The sequence below is a fragment of the Hetaerina americana genome, unplaced genomic scaffold, assembly GCF_022747635.1.
Source record: "Hetaerina americana unplaced genomic scaffold, ioHetAmer1.1.p SCAF_44, whole genome shotgun sequence".
In the NCBI taxonomy this organism is placed as follows: Eukaryota; Metazoa; Arthropoda; class Insecta; order Odonata; family Calopterygidae; genus Hetaerina; species Hetaerina americana.
This window is the reverse complement of record NW_027287030.1, coordinates 803,651-817,690: the sequence shown is the minus strand read 5'-3', so window position 1 is coordinate 817,690 and position 14,040 is coordinate 803,651.

The following is a 14,040-nucleotide window of genomic DNA, read 5'->3' as shown; positions in this document are numbered from 1 at the left end:
ATCCACCAAAGAAAATGATTCATCCATTGAGGTTTTCAACAAAAATAAAATCAGATCTCTTTGAAAAAATACAACTCACAAAGGGTTCCTCATTGTAAAACTCAGATAACTCTTTTAATTGTGCGGGTTAATTTAATACCTACATTTTTCTTCAATAACACCCAAGAAAAAAAAGCAAACTTTGCGGTATTATAGGAAAAATATTGTCAAGCATATCATTAGTTCTTGAGCCTTAAATACTTCTACGCGTTTATGCACATTTTCACGGCACCACGACACTCAAAAAATAATTTTTCCAGCATTAACTATTTTAAGGAACTTATAAAAGGTAAGACGCATACAAACTACAGGGAGACAAAGGCAAACATACAAGAGCACTTAAACGGAATTTAAAAATGCAAAGTGACACTACTTAGGAAAATAGCTCACATCCCAAAATAGGAAAGAAAATGTCTCAGCAAGATGTCAGAGGCAAACACCAACCAAATCACGATTTTAGTGCTCCGACCAAAATTTCACTTTCTGTAGAAACAGGACTTCCTGAATGCTTTCCACGTCGGGAGAATTAGAAACTTTACCGCGAGAATTTTATGGGTCTAACATCGACACCTCCCCATTGAGAACCTAGCATACTGCCTAAATTAACACCAAAATAAAAACCTAATCAAACTGAACTTGGAACGCCACACACGCTGAAGTAAATCTGCTAACGGGAGATCAATTAGAGGCTCCCCTCTAGAGAGATAATAAAAATCAAGCTCGAAACAAACGCCGGGAGACTGGAAGAAGTGGGAAAGACTCAAGGAAAAATTGTGATTTTTTTCGGACGGTAGCGGCTGTTGGCTTCTGACTCTTTGACGGACTGGTGGGCGTTGATAAAAAGCCAATGCGGGACAACATCCGATCCCCCTTCTCTTCCTCTCTCTCTCTCTCATACCCTCTATCAAGATCCCAGCTTGGAAGAAGGCTATCACACCGGCAATTCAGCCCAATCAATGTACGGGGTATGGGGCCTCCCGAAATCCAGAGTCGTCGCCAGCTCCTTCCCTCCACACTCCCCCTCCCAAGGTACACGCCTCCAACCGCCACCCTCATACTCTCACATATCTCCCAGACGTCGTTAATGAATCTCGTATTTCCCGAGCGAATGTTGATGGTCGCCTTGGTGATCATCAAACGATTTCACCCCTCCTCACCCTCCGTCCCTCAGAAACCCTCGGAAACTTTCCTCAAGCGTCCGACACCTCTCGACTGCTTCGAAAAACCTGTTGCCCTCTCCCAGACGCCTCCGCCAGCGTATAAATCTAATGCCTGCCGTCCAACCAACCAACCCTGCCTTCAGCCGAAAAGTCCCGTCTTTTCCCTCCTCATCCCAGCATACCCTTCACCGAACCCCCTCCCTCTCCTCTCTCGGTCTATCCGTGCATTTTCTCCCTCCCTCCCCCCACCTCACCCACCCTCCGACGGGAAAGGAAGGCAGTGTGATATCCGTAACACCTCAACGGGCGCCAGAGGGAAATTATTATCTGAAACTCCCCCCGAAATATTTCCGGCGCTCCGTGTTGCTCCGGAAAAAAATAACATAAGAAGGGGGAATTAGTCCGAGAATACGGGAGAAGACTGTGTGAGACATAATAATTTTAAGTGGTCTATGAGCCATTAGGGAATGTTTGGTCCACCGGGCGCCTGAAGGGTTAGTCATGAGGGTGGCCGGGGTCTGGACTACTCGGGGTGGAGGGCGGTTCCGGATAATTTGGTGCTACCGTATAAGTCAAAGACATTGGGGTTGGGGTGGGGAGGGCGATTGTTATTCGTCGCCGCAAGAAATTTTTCATCGAATTCGTCGATTGGGATACTTCGACTCCTGGTATACTTTAGAGAACACGAACCAACGCATCAACGAAACTTTTTTTTCATCGGCATCAGAAATTCATCAAAACGACGGCGGGAGGGAATTTAGAGAAAAAAAATAAAATCTGGAAGGGAAGATTCTGATGAACCATTTTAAGAAGTGATTGTCTACCACTTTTCTGCGAAAATATATTACACGCTGCAAAAAGGAAAATAATAATCTAACAGTTAACTAATGGTCGTATTTATTATCAGTATCTACCACAAGTCTCACACATTATGAACAGACGAGGATACATTTAAATTGAATATGATAGTGACACTCTAAATTATAATGCATTATTTTCAATATTAGCTCACCATGGCGCATTCTATTTTCTAAGTATTAACTAATGATAAAGATTTCAGCATGCAATAATAACTGCCAAGAGCAGAATAAAGGGGATTTTTCCGGGCTCCGCAGGTTTTCCATCTTAGAAAGGTTTGAAACGATGAAAATCGACGAACTTGCAAAAATTAAAAAAATGATTGGAAGAATTAAAATAATTTTAATGCAATAATTTCCCCCATTAAAAACGTAGTGCAGAGGAAAAATGCGTAATTTCAAAACACGAAAGGGTTTTACAATGTCGGTTGGCTTTAAGACGTTAAACAACTCCAAGCACTGAACAGATTAGCCGGAAATGTTTGTCTGAAAATTGTTTTTTAACTTTCTCTTTTCGAAATGTAACTATTTCACAGGTAAAATGAATTATAATCAAGGCTTTCCGTCTGCGTTTTACTGGTTCCGTCTTTTAGAGGGGTTCCATCATGCACATGAAATCACATCGGTACTTGTATTCTAAGTTAATGTCTCGCAAATTTTATATTTCATTTCACAATAAAATGCTCAATCACTATAGGAGTAAGAAGTATGATTTGGAGGGGTTATTAAGATATTTCGCTCATAAAATAAACAGCCACTTAAAATATACGGCGACATTAGTCGTGTAAAAAGTTCACAGTATTTTATGATAAGCACACAAGCGAATAGTTTTAAAGCGATGATGCCGAGATGTGGCAAAATATTTCAAATAAACCACTTTTCCAGGTTGTCGTTCTTGATTTCAAAATACTTATTCGAAGTAAAGTAGCAAAGGCTAAGGCGCACCCATTAAAAAATACAAATACAGTTTTTCCTACATGTTGTCTTTGTCTGAATTTTTAATCTCAATTTTCCATTCAAATTAAATTAAATCTGTTGGCAAACTAACTCCCATACCGAGTGTCCTAGGATCGCCTTCACTTTTTTTATCCGTGATTTGCGTCAAACAAAAGTGAGGTCGGGCTTAGCCAGGTGACTCTCGCTAATTTTGAAAATTAAATGGATTCATATTCCATATAAAAAATGCAGCGCGTATTACATCGCTATCTTTGGCATTGCTAGCATTAGTAATCGCGAAAAATTCAGCTTATCTTGAAAAAAAAACCTAGTAATAGAGTAGATAATTGCGGGTAAATCATCCGAGAACTTTGAATCGTCTCTTTTATTTCGGAGATAAACCAACAAAGGAGGCAAAAATTCTTTACCGAATGAGAAATTATCAAAACCACAGTAGTGTGTGACGCCGGCGAACCCTCCCCCCCCCCTCCCCACAAAAAATTGTGGAACGCCTCAGATAGGGCCGCAATATATATCTTCGATTGCCGATGGTCCAAAGAAACTTTTAAGGTTTCCTGAAAGATAAGCCGCCGAAAAAAAAACCACAGGAAGGGGAAATAAGAAATTTTCTTGGTGCACATTGGTTGGACAGGCAAGAAGTACGATACGAAACATGATAAAGTAGAAACCAATTCATCATTTCCCTTGGCATTCATGTTTTTTGTCTTTCACCCCATACATAAAGGGGCGTTCATTCTCTTCCTTCTTACATAAACCTATTATTGTTTTGTCTAATATCATCGCAGAAAAACCACCTATTTGGATCACTCAACTTCTCTTAGACGCATGGAATGAAAATGAACCAAAATGCGACAATAATTTGATAACCCTTTTCATACTTAGTCGCTGTGCAGCATTCCTTAGAGCAAAAACTTATGGATTTTCAAAGCGTGACGCAGAATACGCAGTCAGTCATGGATAGATCCCTATTATTTCTGACCTCTTACAGTGCATTATCTCGGAAATTCGACTGAAACGTCCAAGCAGCTCATCAATCAATCTTCAGCCTTTGTCTTTAGGTAGCGATCTAATAGTTCGTTTTTGGATTTTAAAATCTGCTGTGCTCACCGATGTCCGATCCACACCTACAGGAAGTCATCATTGCCAATTTGAATTACATGACGGATTGATCAACGTCGAAGATTTGGTTTTTTCCTCAAAGACACATTATGTTGAACCCATTATCAGTGATAGACAGGTAATAGATACAACGCAAAGATTAACTATGACCTATTGTTGTATCTTGCAGCTGTTTTGGTGAAACGCATCACTTTGAAACTAGACATGTACCTGATATGCCCACAGCAGGTAATAGAATATGAAAGTATATTTCTATTAAGGCATTAAAAACGCATCAAATTGCCATATGAAAAGACAGGGAGATATTTATCCTTACGTGAAATATTTTCTCGTGTCCTCATTAATTTATTACCTAATAATAGCAAAGCATTTGGTTGAGAGAGTTAGAAAATGACAGAAAAACTTATTACGACTTTTCCCCTTGATTGTGTTAGGTATTAGCCTTATCTTTAATAAACATGCACCCACAAATATATACATCGGCATTTCATAAGATTCTACAGATTTACTGAATAATTGGAACATTCTTGGAGATTCTATAAAATATTTCTTCTGAGACATTTTTATCCCGCATGAAATTACGATAGCGATTCCGAAATACCACTAGGCAGAGCATAGCTCACAAGATACGCGGGATCGTAATCCGACATATTTGTGGTACAACTTTCTTATTTGTCCAATAAGGACAAGGTGTGGCCACTTATATTGAATTTTTGAAATCGATATTTTTTTAATTAAATAAAAAGTAAAAAATTCATAAATTTACGTCTTCAAGAATTTTTTTATTAATTCAGTTCTTCCGATAAGGTATGTTTGTTTACAAGGTATTATACATGGATATTTGTTTAAGGCTTCTCCCAAAAACTTCATTTCATTCAACCTTGTCCGCAAACGGAAATTTTTGGAAGTTAGGTTTGAAACCAGTCGTCGAACACGTACATACACGCAGATGCGAAGGCGTAGGATCGTGTGAACAAAACCCTAGACTCGGCAGAGTCTCTAAATCAGAATTTTTTGGCAAGCCCTTAACCTTACATTTTAACATTTTTACCGCTCCAATTTCTTCGGAGAAATACCTCGGCCGTTCCCGAAATTTAATCCGGAACCGCAATCAAACAAACACTTTGTCGGCATTATTACCAGCAGCGTAATGAGCACGAGGAGTTTCTGGGCAAGGGTGAGATTCTCCAACCGAATCCAATCCTCCGGAACTCTTTTCACGCCTTCCCTCCGCACCCCACCTCCACCAGTCCTTCACTTCGCAATCTCATTCCCACCTCGCCTTTTTGACTCTTCCTTTCCCCCTACCTCCCTCCACCCTTTTCATCCCTCTCCTACCAATCCCATCTCCTTTGAAACTCCCTCGTCTCTTGGCTAGAGCGAGAGGGGGTGGTGGTGGGGGCCGAAAGGGAGATGAATAATTCATCAGGAGAGAGGGAGGAAGGTAGGGGAGGGGGCCAGTCTCGCCCGCAGAAGAGAAAGAGAGAGAGAGCTCACTGTGGTATGCGGTATGGGGACAGGCGTGTTCTTGGGCGTGGGGGCGAGGAGGAGGTGGAGGAAGAGGCGGGGGCGTGTGTGGACGGCGTGGCGGGAGGGCGTGGAGGAAGACGGATCCTCCGAAAGAAAGTTACTCGACCCTCGAGGGAAGGAAATCTCGAGTAAAAAAAATGGCTAGTAAAAAAACTTGATAAAACATTATATTTTTCTCAGTCGCCGGCGGGGAGGGGGGGGTTATAATATCGATCACCCCCCTCCTATCTTCGGAGTATCCCCACCCATTGCTCACGCCTACTGGTATCGTGCCCTGGTGGGATGCAAATCATAACGGAAAAACTCTTCCCGAAAGTCTACCCTTTCCTATTTCCTGTATTGGGTACCGCGAGTGTCTCCTGGACAGGTAGGAGATATTGGGATCTGTGTAAGAAAGGGGTCAGTACGCGAAGCGATTACGATCAACGCCCGAATCTTTTCAGGTGGAAAGATATATACAACGTCTGATGAGTGTCGAGGGGGATTTTGTTTTGGCTTTAAAGAAATTGAGAATTAATATTACTTTATAATCCCGGAAAAACTTTCCCGAGCATAACATTATCTCCAGAAAGGTGTGTAGTGGTCTCTAAATAATTTTCATTTGTTTTAAATTAAACATGAATTTTAGTTTATTACGCAGGAAAAAGTTATACATTTATTGTTAATTTATGAAAACTTCCCCAGTTCAAGGTCTTCTAGATTCGCTTTTGCGCCTAGCTGTGCGCTTTGATATATATATATATATATATATATATATATATATATATATATATATATATATAATATAGAAACAGATATATGGGAAAGGGATGGAACACACACAAAGGACGAACACAGGAGAGGTGGGGAAGGCGGAATCCAGCAGATCACGAATGTAAAAATATTTCCAAGACCGGGATTTGAACTCCGGATCTTTCCACTTGCCGGGCAAAGCCACACTTGATTTGGTTTTAATTTTTAACATTACTGCCTACTACTAAATAAAATATAGAGACTATATGCCAGTGTGCGATTTAATTTTCCAAAGATATAGAGAGAAATGGGGGATCAATAATTTAAAACTCTTTCTCATTATCATTCTGTAATTCCAATATAATTCACGATTTCGTGTTCCACCTATTTGGGAAAATAATTATAATTCGATCATGAAATTTATATAACAAGGTAGAGGGCTATTTAGTCTTCGAGTAACTTTGGCAGCTGGGGCTGTTTTCCTCCAATGTACGATCACGATTTCTGCGTGGAAAAATGATTAAATGAATCGGTTGATTCGCCAGCCTAAGTAAACGTTAAACCATTTCCTGTTTCCTTTAACGTAAAAACAAATGGTACATTTACAGAGCGTACAATTACAACACCTATTTTTGCCTATTCTGGAAAAATAATCTATTTTTGCTGAGAAATCGTTCAACTGCATAATTCTTATCTATAATCTTAAAGCTAGAGTCATCAAAATCATCGGTTATCAAATATCCAAAATTTCTTCTAAATCGGTTCTCTTCCCAAATCTCCATTCAGCCAATATCTTCACACCGTTCAAATTTCTTCGCTTTCAATTCTGCTCTTAATCGTTTCATTTATTTCTTTCGAGATGTAGCTCTTTTTTTTCTACTCTGTGCCCAAGTGAATAGGAAATAACTTTCGTAAAACACGCCATTTTAGAACTGACTCTAATTTGGAATGTTACAAAAAGTGGTTCTGTTGCCATGGGCACAACGGCGTGAGACTGATCAAATCAATAATGGTTTTTATAACGATCTAATGATCTACCAATTCTGACCAAAATTTATGAGATAATACCTTTACCTAAAGCGGACAAAAATTCCAAAATATGATGGCATAAATAGCTACATATAACTCCTCCATTAAAAGCGTATCATTTGTAAGACCTTAGTTACATTGCGGGGCAACATCCACAGGTGGCGTTGTACCTCATTGAAATCTTATTTAATAGTCTTCAAATCAGCTTCCCTTCACTGATTAGGTTCGATATCTCACTTTCAACTCCATAGAAAAATTCTTGGAATTGTAAAAAAATCGGGCTAAGCATAAGCAGTTGTTCATCGCATCTATGCTTTACTTGTTTTATAACCTTTCCATGTGATGAAATCTGGATGAATATATGGCATACCGTGTGCCCGCATAGCAATAGAATACCTGAATCACCCGAAAACCCTTTAAGGGAAAACCCTGTCTCCTGAAACTATTGTTAAAATTATACAAATAGTTATCCGCTTGAAGTTGATGCATATTTCCTTCAATGATCCCCACAAGGGCATTCGAGATGTCATTATCTGTCCAGCAATACACGTACTAACCCTTCTTCCTTGTTGGGTTTGCATTGGACTTCTTCTGAACCGTCCAAAAACATTGTTACAATTATGGGACACCATTATATTTTTGTCTCGACGGGTTATCGGTTCCCCCTTACGTAATGTATAGCAGGTATAAGGTAGGGAAAAAAATACACACACACACTCTCTCACAGACACACACACACATATACATACATACATATACACATATATATATATATATATATATATATATATATATATATATATATATATATATATATATGTGTGTGTGTGTGTGTGTGTATATATATATATTCCTACCTTATTTATCGTATCGATACTTTCTTATCTTAACAAATACAAAATGAAAGTTCGTATATGTCGACGAAATAAGTCATAATCGGAAGATACTAGTCTTATGGAAAAAAATCCCCGAAAGGCGATTCAAAATTGCCATCTATTGGAAGCTTATAATTCAAACTTTAACGGGTTTCATTCAAATTTAAAATCACAACGCGCTGTTACCATGAGCACGCCTGTAAGGCCTTATAATGGCCCTATATTCCAAATCAGGTCATTACATTAGTATTAGTACACGGTCAGAGACCGTATATTTCGTGATGTGCCATAATTCCGTAAATCTAAAACTTAAAAACCAGAAAATATGGTTCCAAAAAAAACCAGAGATACATATAAATCCCGACAAGATACCATCCCTGAATTGTGATTTCACAACTGTAATATCCTGCAATATACGAGCACGGGAAAAGAAGTCTGTGGGAACACAGGAAATACAGAACACCAGTCTGTAGGGATAGAATAGGTATCATTACATAAGCTCTCGCTGTCATTTTACTATAACAAGAAGCAGATATCTACCTAGCTTGCGAGGTAGATAAAACGCGGCTAATCATTATTCTGCCAGTATTTTCCGTTTCAAAAACTGCGGCCCAAAATAAAACTTCGTCGTTTGTCTCGGTAACCGTGACAAAATATTTATCCACTCCACCGGAGCGAGACAGTGGAGCCAAATCATACGATAAATCGAATATCGGGAAATTTTTCACATGCGCCATTTCAAGTCACTAGCCTCCATTTCGAAAGGAAAGCGAGTGAAGGGGAGGAGATGCATAACCTTGAGGGAGGAGGGACTTGATATAAATATTTAAAGGGACGGAGCACAGCGTCTGATAAGGCAAGAGTACAGGAGTTTGGAATACATTTAGGGCAACAGCATTTTTATAAATGAATTGTCGTTTTATTCCGTCCACACTCTGCGTTGGGAAATTTCACAAATGACTAATCTTTTTTTAAATACGTTTTTGATTGGCTATTACGAGGCGTAAACAAAAAGAAAAACGTTTTAATTGATGGTTTAAGTTTCCTACAAACCTACTTTACTTTTCCACATCAACTGAAAAGGGATTGAACCACCAATTGACATCGGTGGTTTTGAGTTTCTCGCCGTCTTCAAACCGTTCTCCACCGTTCAGGACTGTTTCAAGTGCAGGGAGAGGACATTTAACAGCCAGAACACTAATCGTCAATCGTTGATCAGATCTCAGTTCTTGGTCCACTTGTTGAACGAATATTTCATTAGTCTGGACACTGGGCCTGCCATTTCGCTCTTCCATCTTGCACATTTGAACGGCTATTTTTGAAGTCTCTAAACCATTGTCTATCCTTTACTTCACTCATTACTGTAGGTCTATAAAATAGGCACAACTCCCGATGAATTCGGCCAGCTGATCATTGATCCCTTTTCACTCAAAAATCGAATCACAGCACGCACTTCGCAATTGGTGGGAGCAACTATTAATGCGGACATTGTTATCTCTGCAATCACAATAATGCAACCTACGATTGAATCAATAATAGCAATGACTTCAGTGAATTCCAAACACAATCAGTTGACGCTGTATGCGTCACCACAGTCATTCTGATACGCCATGATGTAAGAATACGCAAATACGTAGTCTGTAGAACTTATGCAATCTGGCGGCAATGACACGGACTGTAGCGCACCCATCCACTAGCGGCGCTAGTTGCCTGAGACCCAATGAGCCGTCTGCACTTGGCGGATCGTCGAGCTGTGCGTATGGTGCCAGTTATGTTAGTTTCTGTTGTCCTTGTTTTTACTGTTTGTCGAAAATGGAAATTGACGAAATCACGGAGCTACAAATCAACATCAAGTTTTTCGTGAAGTGTGGTAAACGTTATCAAAAAATTACAGAAATGTTGACAGCTGTTTACAGTGATGATGCTCCGAAGAAAATATCCGTGTATTCAAGTGGATTAAGCGTTTTAAAGATGGCCGACAGGACGAAAACAACCCTTCTTTTTCGAATCTACCTCTTAGGACTTCTTCTGTTTTTTAGCATCAATAAAAATTATCATTTCAACTGCAATTCTTGTCTTCATTTCTAAATACCTTGGCTATTCTCCAATGAATGCTTATCGCTATACATTCTCGACCCTCTAGCTCTCTAGTTCTCTCCTACAATTCCTCCCATTGTGGTTACCACACTCAAAAAAAATTTATATTAGTTTTCCTTAGTGTGTCATGCCTTTAAATTAATTGATATATGGCCAATGCCATTTACCGTCGGCATTTGTTCACTACGATATAAATTCACATCTACTTTATTTTAATTATATATATTTGTGTCACATTTTAGGTCTATGCGAGGTGAGATGGAAAGATAGCGGGGATTACTGGAGTGATAAGTATAGAATAATATACAGCGGCGGGGACGAGAGCCAACGAGGGGTTGCCATAGTATTAAATGAAGAGGTAGGGAGAAGCGTAGTCAACATAGAGCAGGTAACGGATAGAATACTACTAGTAGAGATAAAAACAGAACCGACGAATTTGGTTATTATTCAGGTATACATGCCACCGAGCAACCATAAGGAAGAAGAGGTCGATAGGATATACGATCAGTTAGAGGACATAATCGCGTGTGTTCCTGCAGGGAAACATTTGATAGTGATGGGGGATTGGAATGCGACGATAGGCGAAGGAAGAGATGGTGACGAGGTCTGGGACTACGGTTTAGGCACGCGGAATGACCGCGGGGAGAAAGCAGTTGAGTTCTGCAGGAGACAGGGGCTAGTCATCACCAACGCTTGGTTTAGACACCATAAAGGACGCAGGTATACATGGAAAATGCCAGGTGACTCAGAAAGGTATCAGCTAGATTTTATCCTGGTTAGACAAAGGTTTAGGAACAGTGTGATAAATTCGAACAGCTTCCCGGGAGCGGATGCGGACTCAGACCACAATTTAGTGGCTATGAAAGGTAGCGTCCGTTTCAAAAAGATAAGGCAGGGGCGGCGAGTGAGAAAATGGAATGTAGAAGCATTAAATGGTTTGAAAAGGAAGGAATACAAACAGGCGGTAGAGGAAATCATGGAGGATGGTAAAGAGCTAAGTACTATCGAAGAAAAATGGGAAAGTATCAAGAAAGGGTTGTCTAAAGCCGCAAAAGACACAATTGGAACCGTTAACGCTAAAAGGACTAGGAAACAATGGATCACGGATGAGATGATTACAAAGATAGATGAGCGGCGAAAATGGAAGAATGTAAATAAAGAATTAGGCAAAATGAAGTACAAAGAATTAAACAATAAATTGAGGCGGGCAACAAGTAAAGCAAAAGAAGCATGGTGGAATACGCAGTGCGAGGATATGGAAAGTCTGCAGAGGAAGGGTGAAATCGGTGCGCTGTACAGCAAAGTTGAATCGTAATCGATAAGTAAGAAAGGGAGATCAACGATAGCAGTTAGAGATAAGGCGGGTAAGGTAATAGTTGACGCAGGAAAGATCCAAGAGAGATGGAAGGAGTATATAGAAGAATTGTATAGTAAAGAACTTAGACCAACAAAGTTAGACATTGAAAAAGAACATGACGTAGAGGAAGACAGCTTAGGTCCAGGCATACTCGACGATGAGATAGAAAGGGCATTAAGGGAGATGAAACTAAATAAGGCCGTGGGGGTGGATAACATTCCCGCGGAACTATTGAAATGTTTAGGAAAATGTGGGAGGAAGAGGCTATATGGGCTGATCCGTAGTATTTATGAGGAAGGAATCTGTCCGGAAGACTTTGTGAGATCAATTCTAGTTCCTATTCCGAAAAAGGTAAAGGTTACATCATGTGAGGAATACAGGACGATAAGTTTGATATCACACGCAGCTAAAGTTGTTCTCAAGATCATAAACAAAAGGATAGAGAGTAGGGCAAATGATTACTTAGGGGATGATCAGTTTGGGTTCAGGAAGGGAAGAGGTACGCGTGATGCCATTGCAGTAATGAGATTATTAATCGAGAGGAATATAGAACACAACCAGGAGGTATTTGCCTGTTTCGTAGATTTCGAAAAAGCGTTTGATAGAGTGAACTAGGAAAAACTAATGAGTATATTGCAGAAAATAGGAATAGATTGGAGGGAAAGGAGGCTAATCCGCAACCTGTACATGTCTCAGACTGCTCAGGTGCAGGTGAGAAACGGGGAGTCCGGATGGGCAGTGTTAGGAAGAGGTGTAAGGCAGGGTTGCCCATTATCACCGTTGCTGTTCAACCTGTATGCAGAGGAAATGATCAAAGAGGCATGGGAAGAACTTGAGGTAGGAATGAAAGTGGGCGGGGAATTCGTAAAATCAGTTAGGTTTGCTGATGACCAAGCTTTAGTTTGTCAGTCAGCCAAGGGGCTGCAAGCATTGCTGAGTGAATTGGAAATTCAGTGCGACAGGTATGGAATGAAAATCAATATTAATAAAACAAAGGTTATGCAATTTTCTAGGAAGAAAAAGGCTAAGCTAAACATTAAAATAGGAGGGCAAAAACTAGAGCAGGTAGAACAGTTTACGTATCTCTGTAGTGTTTTGGACCAACACGGTCAATGTAGTAGGGACGTAAGAAGAAGAATTGTGTTAGGCAAAGAGGCTTTCACAAGGAGGAGGGAGTTGATGACAGGGACGTTGAGTAAGGATGTTAAGAAAAGACTCGTAAAAACTTTGATATGGAGCGTAGCTATGTACGGCGCGGAAACGTGGTCATTGAAGCAGGAGGATAGAAGTAGACTGGAGGCTTTTGAAATGTGGGTGTGGAGAAGAATGGAGAAGGTGAAATGGACAGAGAAGAAAACATATGAGGAAGTACTTGATATGGTGGGCGAAGAGAGGGGTTTGTTGGGAGAAATCCTATGGAGGCAGGAAAAGTGGATGAAGGTGGTGTTGACCGGCAGTGGGATGTTGAAGACTGTGATAATGGGGAAAATGTTAGGCAAAAGAGGAAAGGGAAGGAACAGGATAGGGATGTTGGACGGGATGAAGGGAGGAAGAAAGTACTCAGAGATGAAGAGGGACCTGATATAGAGTAGGATGATGGATTTTTGTGTTTGGTTAGGAGTAATAAAAGGTTTGTTTTGTAGTTTTGTCCATCCAAAAACCTACCTTAACCGGTAGATTACCTTAAAAAATATATATATATATATATGTAAGTAACTATGAGATAAATTATGGGAAAACTCCCAGTAACGATGAGCTTTACGTCGGAAACCACTTACTCGTGCCTTTGCTTCATGCTTCATATTAAGGAAATGTTTAACTTGAACCTGTAAAATGCTCGTATGTTGATGTAGCACCCTAAAAATGAACCGCACTAGTAAAAAATCCTAAACTCACTTCCTATGACATGAGTTGTCTCCCAAAGGCTTTCCGGCGGTGCTTGCTTTGTGGTGCTATTTTCAGCTCATCTCTGAAATCGGTGCTTTTTTCCAGCTTTGTCCCTATTTACTTTTTATGATCAATCCTACCTCATTTCAAAAGTTCCACGAGGATTGCCATATAGTGAGGAGATGATAAATAGCTACCAAGGTTATGAATACTGGTAAAATAGATATCCAAGACCTAAGGATTGCAGTCCACTTTTTTTTAATTGAACTACAAATAAAATTAACTTCCATGCATACTGCTCTGATCACTTTGAGAACAGGTTCTTTTGAATTGAATTTCAAATCTGCGAAAACAAAATGCACAGAAAAAGTGTCGATTCGAGCGAATAATTCCTCATCCCT